Here is an 8398-nt window from a genome sequence, read left to right on the forward strand (position 1 = left end):
TGGATCTTTTACAATTTCTTAAGGACATGACTTTCAGATACTGTTCATCTGTTGTAGATAGTTTTTTAGGTCGGCCACTTCTTCTTTTGTCTTCCACTTGTCCGGTTTGCTGAAATTTTTTAAGGACACACTGCACACCATGTCGAGATATGCCAAGTTTTCGGCTAATAGTTCTTTGGGGTTCACCTTGTTGGTGCAAAAGTACTATTTTATGCCTGTCAAACCGTGTTATCTTTGGCATTTTTTTCTTGATTTAACTAAAGATGCAACTAAAGAAATGAGAACAAATGAACAAACTGTCAAAATATACCATTTATAACTGGTTCTTTGCTATGATTTTCATCACGGGTTAACACAACACTACTTCATTCCTTGAGTTAAATGTCTTTTCTATGCTCCAATGAAGCCAACGTCCAAAGGAAAATCTTGCAAAAAGACCTTCAGAAAGCCTGGAAATTTGATGCTCAAAACAACTTTAAAAATTACAAGCAAGTCTGGCTCCTTGGGAAGCAAAATATAGAGAAACAAAAGGTGGCTCAAGACTTTTGCACAGCACTGTAGATGGAGATGACTGGTTTTACTCCTTGGCCTGAATGCAAAAATCATGAAAGAAGAAAATACCAGAAGTTAAAATTTCAAACACAATGAAATAACAATACACAGTTTTCTTTCTCTTTGTGTTGATTAGCAATTAGTGTGCTAATAGAGGGACAAATTATAGGGATGAATTCTAACTAGCGCCCCCAGTACCCTACCAACTAACAGTTCTGTACTTTCAGGCTCCTTAAGTATTATGACTCTGAGTCAAGTAAAGTATGTATTATATATAGGACAACTGGATGAGCAGGTGATCCATGCTATATGGATAATGCAGAGGGCCTTGGTGTGAATTTGTACTAAGGCTATTTACTTGGTGTCTTTCTCCAAGCTTTACTGTCTTCTTTCCACTGTATAATCAGATAAAGGATTAAAAGCCCAAAACATACATTTAAAAAAGTTTTAGTTTTTATTCTTTTAGCTGCTGCCCTGGTGGTATTTAATGGGATGAGAACAGGAAGAGGGAAGAAAATAAAAATAAAAACACAATTCAAACATACATTCTGCCTATGGAAATTTGATATAAGGTCTATAGGTACTGGGTGTAAATGGACGCCCTACTTTAGGATAATATACTACACTAATATATTTAATACACTAATATGTATATAATATATTACCTAAGTAAATTTATTGTAAAATTTAAATGAATTTTAATTATTACTGATGCTCATCGGGGAAACACAAAGACGCCCTTGCAAATCTTTACTCTCCTGCTATCTGCAGAAAAGTTATGTCTGCTCTGATGAGCTGTTTTCTACAGCTGCACAGAGACCCGGGAGATCTGCCATGGTGACGCTTTTTTTCAGAGAGACTGGTCAGTGGGCGGTGACTTTATACCTGTTGATCACTAATGTAATGTCCATCGTCTGCAACATCAGTTACCATGGTGATGTACCTCGGTGAGAAGTGAACCACCTTGGCAGTACAGAAAACCTGCAGTAGACGAAATTCTGCTTCGTAGTGCAGGCCCCTGAAAATCATACCCACTGTTCTCTACACCAGTTCACCTCCAGCACTTCCAGAACCCCCCGAAAAGAAACAGGTTAACAGCTAATCAGTCAGGACACGAATGCAACAAGACAGCTAAAATGGTTTAATCAGTCATGTGCTCTTTTCGGGAAACCGAGTGAGTTTTACTGAACCGCCTAATGCTGTCCACCTTAAAAATAAAACAATCAGTCATTATTGCACAGCTTCAGTTAGAAAAGCTAAGAAAGCAAAGCTAACCTGGCTAAACGTAGCCTTACACCTTTCTACCGTCACACGTTCATGCTGAGGTTTAAAACGTTCTTTGCATAAAAAACATAAATACTGCAAACATATTCGCCCCGACGCCGAGAAAACGGATGAAAACACAGGTCAAACCTCTCACGGTTGGACACGTGAACCCTCTTCCACAGAGTAACAGCGGCGCAGTCACAGGTGTGTTTGTGGTTGGCGCTGCACTTCCGGGTCTGTTGTTGCGTCACCGTGTAAAGCACAAGCACAAGCTAAATCACTGCAGTTACTTTAGTACTGTAATTTTCAACACATGCGATTCTATTTAAATATTAATCATTGAACCTATTACTTTTCATTTTCAATATATTTGCATGCCATAGCCTGTTAGCTTTGCCTTGGTTATTTTATTTCAGAGAAATCAATTAGTTTTACTGTTTTATCATTTAATTAAAACAGTGTTATTATGGCTGGATAACTGAAAATCCTATTAGCAAACCTGGTAAAATAAATAAAATAAAATAAATCTCTGTGCAAGCCACTCTTCACAGCTCATAATGTAAAGCACACAGAATACATAAGTGACAGCTGAGTTCACTCAAGAATGAAAAAGGTTGAAATGTACCATCAGATGAGGTAATTTTATAAGTCTGAGGTTCAGGCTCTTTATTCCTGTCAAGAAACCTTTGAAAGTAGTGATCTTTTTCAAGTTCAAATTTGGGGTCCAGCTTCGTCTGTGTTGTATCTGTGCACAGCACCCTGGGGTTCAGATAGCGTCTGTGCTTCACATTGTTTGTAAGGCTCGCTGTTCTTTCCATCGAACTTTGGAGAATCAGTTTCTATCTCTGCTTTCTGATTGGATGCTCCTCGAAAGACACCAGCTTTATGCAGCTCACGGCGTACAGTCTTTACAGAGACCGTGTGAGAGAGGTGTCTATTCAGCTCTGAGGTTATCTTACAGGCGGTGCACTCGGGGTGTTCATCGACTATCTGGAGAAGCGTCTGTCTGTCCTTTTCAGTGAGCTCTGACTTGCGCCCGCTGTTCTTTTTTGCTGATGCTGTTCGTCCATGTTTGATATACACAGTCATGACTCTTGACACTGTTCCCCTTGCCACGTTAAACAGCTGTGCCGTTTTTGTGACAGATGCACCCGACAGCCGTGCAGCAACAATCTGGCACCTTTCAAACTCTGTTAAGTCACTCATACTGATTTGAACACTGCTTTTAAAGTGGTGACTATCTCCTTTGGACACTGTCACCTGACAGATGAGCAGGAAACCCAGCCACTGCGTTGGAGCACTGTCACTTAGGTACCCCAATGTCCACTGTCATATGGCGCTTCCATGGGTTTGAATGCTGAAGCAGTGATGTCCTGGTTAGTGGACCAATCAGCTGCTGACAAACTGTCAAATGTAGTGTCCTCCTTGCTCTCTAAATAGATGGCGAAAGCAGTAAGTCTAAATAAAAAAGAAAAAGAAGTTTTATTTATTTACTCTCCGGCCGGTGACCCAGAAGTTAATCTCAGTACAGCAGTTGTGCTTTAACAAAATGTACGTACACTGTTCCCCCATGGTATTTAATCGAGAGCTTTGAAGGACGTCTAATTTTCTAACTGCCTGTTGCCTCCTCTCAGAGAGGATGTGCAATTTGAGAAATGAAATAGGGTCATTAACACAGAGAGAAAAGACGCAAAAAGATTCACGTTTAAAATTTATTTGTTGAAAATATGCAATATTGTTCGAAAAGAAAAAAAGAAGAAAGTATGAGTTTACAACACAGCCAGTTCACATCAGTAAAAAGTTTAAAATCATTTTTGGCCATTCTTATGTCGAATTTCTTTAAACTAAACAGTAAAATTAGTTTACCATAAATAAAGTAATTGATATTCATGTTTTTAAAGAGATAATCTCTCAGCAGAGAGGAAAAGTGTTGGTTAAATAAAGGCATTCTGTGGCTTTCTGAAAACAGAAAAAGTCTAAATGTAACATAAGAATCAAAGTACAGCTCATCAGACCGAGTTACTCATCTTCTTGGGTCTTGGATTCAGGTGCGTCCATGTCTTCATCAGGATTTTGTGTTGCGACCTTAGACTCGGGAACCACTTTCGCCCTGGCCGCTTTTCCATTAGCAACTGTATTTTTCTGTGGCTTGCGTATTTTTTTTTTCTGTGCTGATGCAGCAAATCCATAATTCTTATAAGCACTCATGACTTTCATCACTGTTCGGGCTGAAACGTTACACAGCTCAGCAGTTTCGCTCACAGACATGCCTCCAATACGCGCGCCGACTATTTTGCCTTTTTCAAAGTCTGTTAGCTCACTCATGCTGGAGGTGGAGAGGTTTCGACTACTGCTTGTAGACTGGACAGACAACCCCAACGATCGTCAAGCTAATAGCTGAGCAACTGCCTCTGTAGCTTGGACTCATTCACATCAAAGCTGAATTGTTTCCATGCGGTGTTCCTTGGTTCGTCCACTGCAGTGCTGTGTATACTCTGAGAGGGATGTCTGGTGATGCTCTGTGGCCTGAATGCAAAACATTAAAAAAAACTATCAGAAAGTAAAATTTCAAATCTAACTGACACTATTGGAGAAGCTGATAGACTAGTGGTACAAAAAAGTGCACTTCTGGAATTGCTTTACTAACAAACACGTTCAATATACTTGTACTTTAAGTACTTCCACTTCTATTCAATTACATTTTAGACTCAGCGCACTTAATTTTAAATATTGAGCTGCTTATCATTTTGCAGGTTTAATATAGATATACTAATGCATCATTATATTATTATAACAAAACAACATGCTAAAGTCATCTAAAGCTGCAACAATCAGTTATTATGCCCTAATAATATGATGCTAATTGGCTTTATCTGAATAAATAAATAAAATTAATATTTGTTGATGCCTTTGTTAACAGCCATGTTGAAAAGGCCACCATCTTGAGTTTTCGCATGGTTAATGAGCTTTATCAAACAAGTAAACATAAAAACAGTATATGTGCCAGTTTTGGTGTTTGTGAACACCAAAACTGGCTTCCTCCTGTGAACGATTTCCGTGTAATGTTCAGGTATCTGCGGCTCTACAGGATCAAACAAACGCGTCCTGAGTGAAGCTGAGTCCAGCATCAGGAATCACAAAACCACTGAAGGTGAAACAACAGCACCTGATACGTTCACGTAACTGTTTTAGGATCCAGATAACATCACCGGAACACTTTGCGTCACCGTGCAACAGCTCAAGCACACTTAGAGAAGCTCGTTGGTGCTTTTTTCCAACCAAACCGATGATAATCAGTTTTGCTGTAACGTTCAGTTTTGCTAGCCAGGTAGCAAACCACAACATAGCTCCCCTCAACAAACTGCATATTCCGAGCACACCTTCATCTTTGTAACACAATTTATAGAAAAATCAAACACAAAAGAATTTGTACTAACTATTATGCACTGTACTTACAACTAAATCTGAACGGCAAGTCTGTGTTTTTGTCCACTGCTACTCTCCTGTGCGTCACGCGTTTCGCCAAGGAGAATAAAGTACGTCCGGTGGGGTTTTTCACAATAAAACTCACAATTTGTGAAAAAACTATTATCGATAAAGTCAAAGATCCAATGCAGACGTTAGAATTTTATTCATACCATGTTCATGAAATAGCTGAGTAAGAAAGTGTTTTTGTTTTCTAATTTTGTTGGTAACAGTCACCCAACAGATGGTCCTACTGGTTAAAGACAGAAAAAAATTACTAAATTAGTTACCGCCCCCCAGCCAACCGGACTACAACAAAAACATCCAGAAACTATGAAACTAGGTCCTATACAGATTATCACAAGGTTTCTGAAGTAACACAGACTAAGCTCGTCCTTCTGTCAACATCCTATAAAACACAAAAGCTCCATAAATAATTTCTCCGAATATTAATGATATTTTGATTCAGAATAAATAAATAAATAAATGAATAATCCCCTTGCATCACACACTGTACTGTGCAAAACTCCCGAGTCAACCCTCATTTCTTTCAATTTCACTTCCAGGCAGCTGACAGCAATAGTTCTGAGGGCTTTTGAAAGTATTTCAATATTTTATGTTTTTTACAGCCAAATTTGTAAATAACCCATTTTTAAATATTATCTTTAAGCACTTTGTTACTAGCAGCGAGTCACAAAAACACAGCATTTGTTCCCAATGTCATGTTCTTAAGAAACAGAAAAAAAAAATTCAGCAAAGACCTGAAACAGGATCTAAAACTTACATCTGGTCCTGAAGTTGATCCATACTGTTCACCGCAGCCTCAGCAGAAAGGGTCTCAAAGAAGAAGGAATCATGAACACAATATATATATATAAAGAGTAACTGAAGGTTCAATGTAGCTAATATGTCCTGTTTTAAGCCAGGCACTTACACCTCCGCTCAGCTGCGTCTCAGCCACCATGGCTCTGGCAGCAAGAGCACATAGAGCCAGAGTAGGGGAAGCACCCCCAAAAATGGGCTAAAATCGCCCCTGTTGTTGACCTATGTGAAATATATGACAAATGTATCCCTCATGAATGATATCAAGTCATCCTGAGCCACAAACAACATTCCTGTCACAAGGTAGAAGCCGCAATCAGTTTTTGGCAGTGACTTTTATATATCCTTTATTTTTCCAGTTAAAAAAAATCTTGGTAACATTAAAAATGTTAGTTTTTTTTCTTCCTCTTGGTAATCTTGGCAATAATCGCAACAAATATAACTCTCTGTAAACATATTTTATGGCAAAAAAGAACCAGATTAGTTATAATGTAAGTACAAGTAAGTTATAAAGATACCTGAAAAATATGTAATTTTCAAATTTGATATATAGTCCCTAAATCTTGTTTACTAAAGTTTATTTCCCAATAAGGTCACAGGAAGAGAGTGGGTAGAACCAGAAGGAAGAAATAATTACCTTTCTCAGGATAGGGCATGCTGTTCTTGCTTGTCAAGCTGGTTTGCTAACTGCCATTAAACTAAAACGAATATGAAAGGAATCAAAAGTGATAAAGTGAGCTGCAAAATCAAGCGGTGGGACGCTCCGATTTTCCGCCTTGAACAAACATTCCAGACTGGAGCACCCAAAGAAGAAAATGGATACAAAACCTTTAAAACCTATAGAACCAAATGAGGAACGGCCCATGGAAACAGATACTATCCAGTAAGTCAGACTTTCAGCTTTCTCCTTGATTTTCATTTTACCGCTAGCATAGTGAACCGTTGTGAAGTAGGACCATGCAAACCAAACAGGTGCCCTCTACTCAAACTATTTTAAGAATGCAACATAGATTTTAATGTGTCTTGCTTGTCATAAGTCATAAGGTAAGCTGCTCAACTTCAGCAACAAAGTTGAGTGAAAACATAATTTGAAGATGTTGGTTGCTTGGTGTTGCAGTCGTTAAAGGAAACGATTCTTGGGCACTCTAGTTTCATGCCACAAAAAGATGCTTGTTAGGTTAATTTGTTACAAAGTTCTTGCAATTATTTTAAACCTTACACTGCAGTTAATTCATATATTTGGGAATTTTTTTGATCGTAGTTTGTGTGAGGTGTTGTGTGTATGTGTGTAGCTGAACAACTGAACCATTGCCATCTTAGTTTTTTCCATTTAAATTGAGCCTTTGTAGATTATTTAACAGATGATCTTGCAGGTCTAATTATATGTATGCTAGGTGTGTCTGGTAATGGTAGAAACTGAAGGCTGGCCGGATGCCAATGTGATCTACTTTTTCCACGTGGAGTACAGTGCTTAACATATTTATTAGACCAGCATCCATGGTTTATGCTAAAACTGCCCTAAGTTAATATTGTGAATTACCATACTAGTTTTTAATGCCATGCAATGGTTAATTCACAATTTTAATAAGATATAGTTTGGAAGAATCAAAACCAAGAATCTCAAGTTTCACTTTTAAGACGTGTCTAATGAAATTATTTCCTGATCTGTGTTAAAGCTCACTTAAGCTGCAAAGACTCCTGCAGAGAGTTATGTTTCCATGAACAGTGACATGTCCAAAGGGGAACCGCTACACTTTAGTAATAATCAGCCAAGGGAAGATACTGTGGAAATACATTTCTATTTAACAGTTAAGAAAACCTCATTTAAAATCCCACTGTGATTATCAAATATGTTAAAACTGTAAGTACAGTATTGTAGTCTTACTCGAAGGTAGATTGCTGCTAATTCATGTTTTGAATATTTTGGATTGTAACTTTTTGATAGGCATGAAATGCTGTTGCCAACACAAAACAAACCTAGCTGCATAGGGGCATCTAACACTGAGAATGTTAATGTGACATTAATAGTTGTAATATGTGCCGTGGAATCTATCCATGAATGCAGAAGTGACAATGAGCAGTATTTAAATTAGAGCAAAGTTCATGCAGCGTTTGCTGTAAATACATAAGTAACTGAAATGCAGCATTGAAGTTATCACCATATATGGTTGTCAGTTAAATGATGACATTATTCAGTATTTATTTTTGGTAAATCATATAATATTATCGTCAGCACAAAGCAGGTGTAGCTTAAATGTGGTGTGTGGATCTTTGTTGCTAAGCCACGTGTGTG

At 38.1% G+C, this 8398-nt stretch overlaps 1 long non-coding RNA gene across 1 annotated transcript; it reads right to left on the reverse strand.

Annotated features, from left to right (window-relative positions):
* Positions 1 to 3516: 3516 nt before the first annotated feature.
* Positions 3517 to 5356, reverse strand: LOC102199924 (uncharacterized). Its single transcript, XR_311679.1, has 2 exons — positions 5275 to 5356; positions 3517 to 4344 (listed from the first exon to the last, which is right to left on the reverse strand). It is a non-coding gene; the product is annotated as an uncharacterized LOC102199924 (long non-coding RNA).
* Between the last annotated feature and the right edge of the window lie 3042 nt (positions 5357 to 8398).

Source organism: Pundamilia nyererei, unplaced genomic scaffold, assembly GCF_000239375.1.
Source record: "Pundamilia nyererei isolate P.nyererei 1_Seehausen unplaced genomic scaffold, PunNye1.0 scaffold00039, whole genome shotgun sequence".
In the NCBI taxonomy this organism is placed as follows: domain Eukaryota; kingdom Metazoa; phylum Chordata; class Actinopteri; order Cichliformes; family Cichlidae; genus Pundamilia; species Pundamilia nyererei.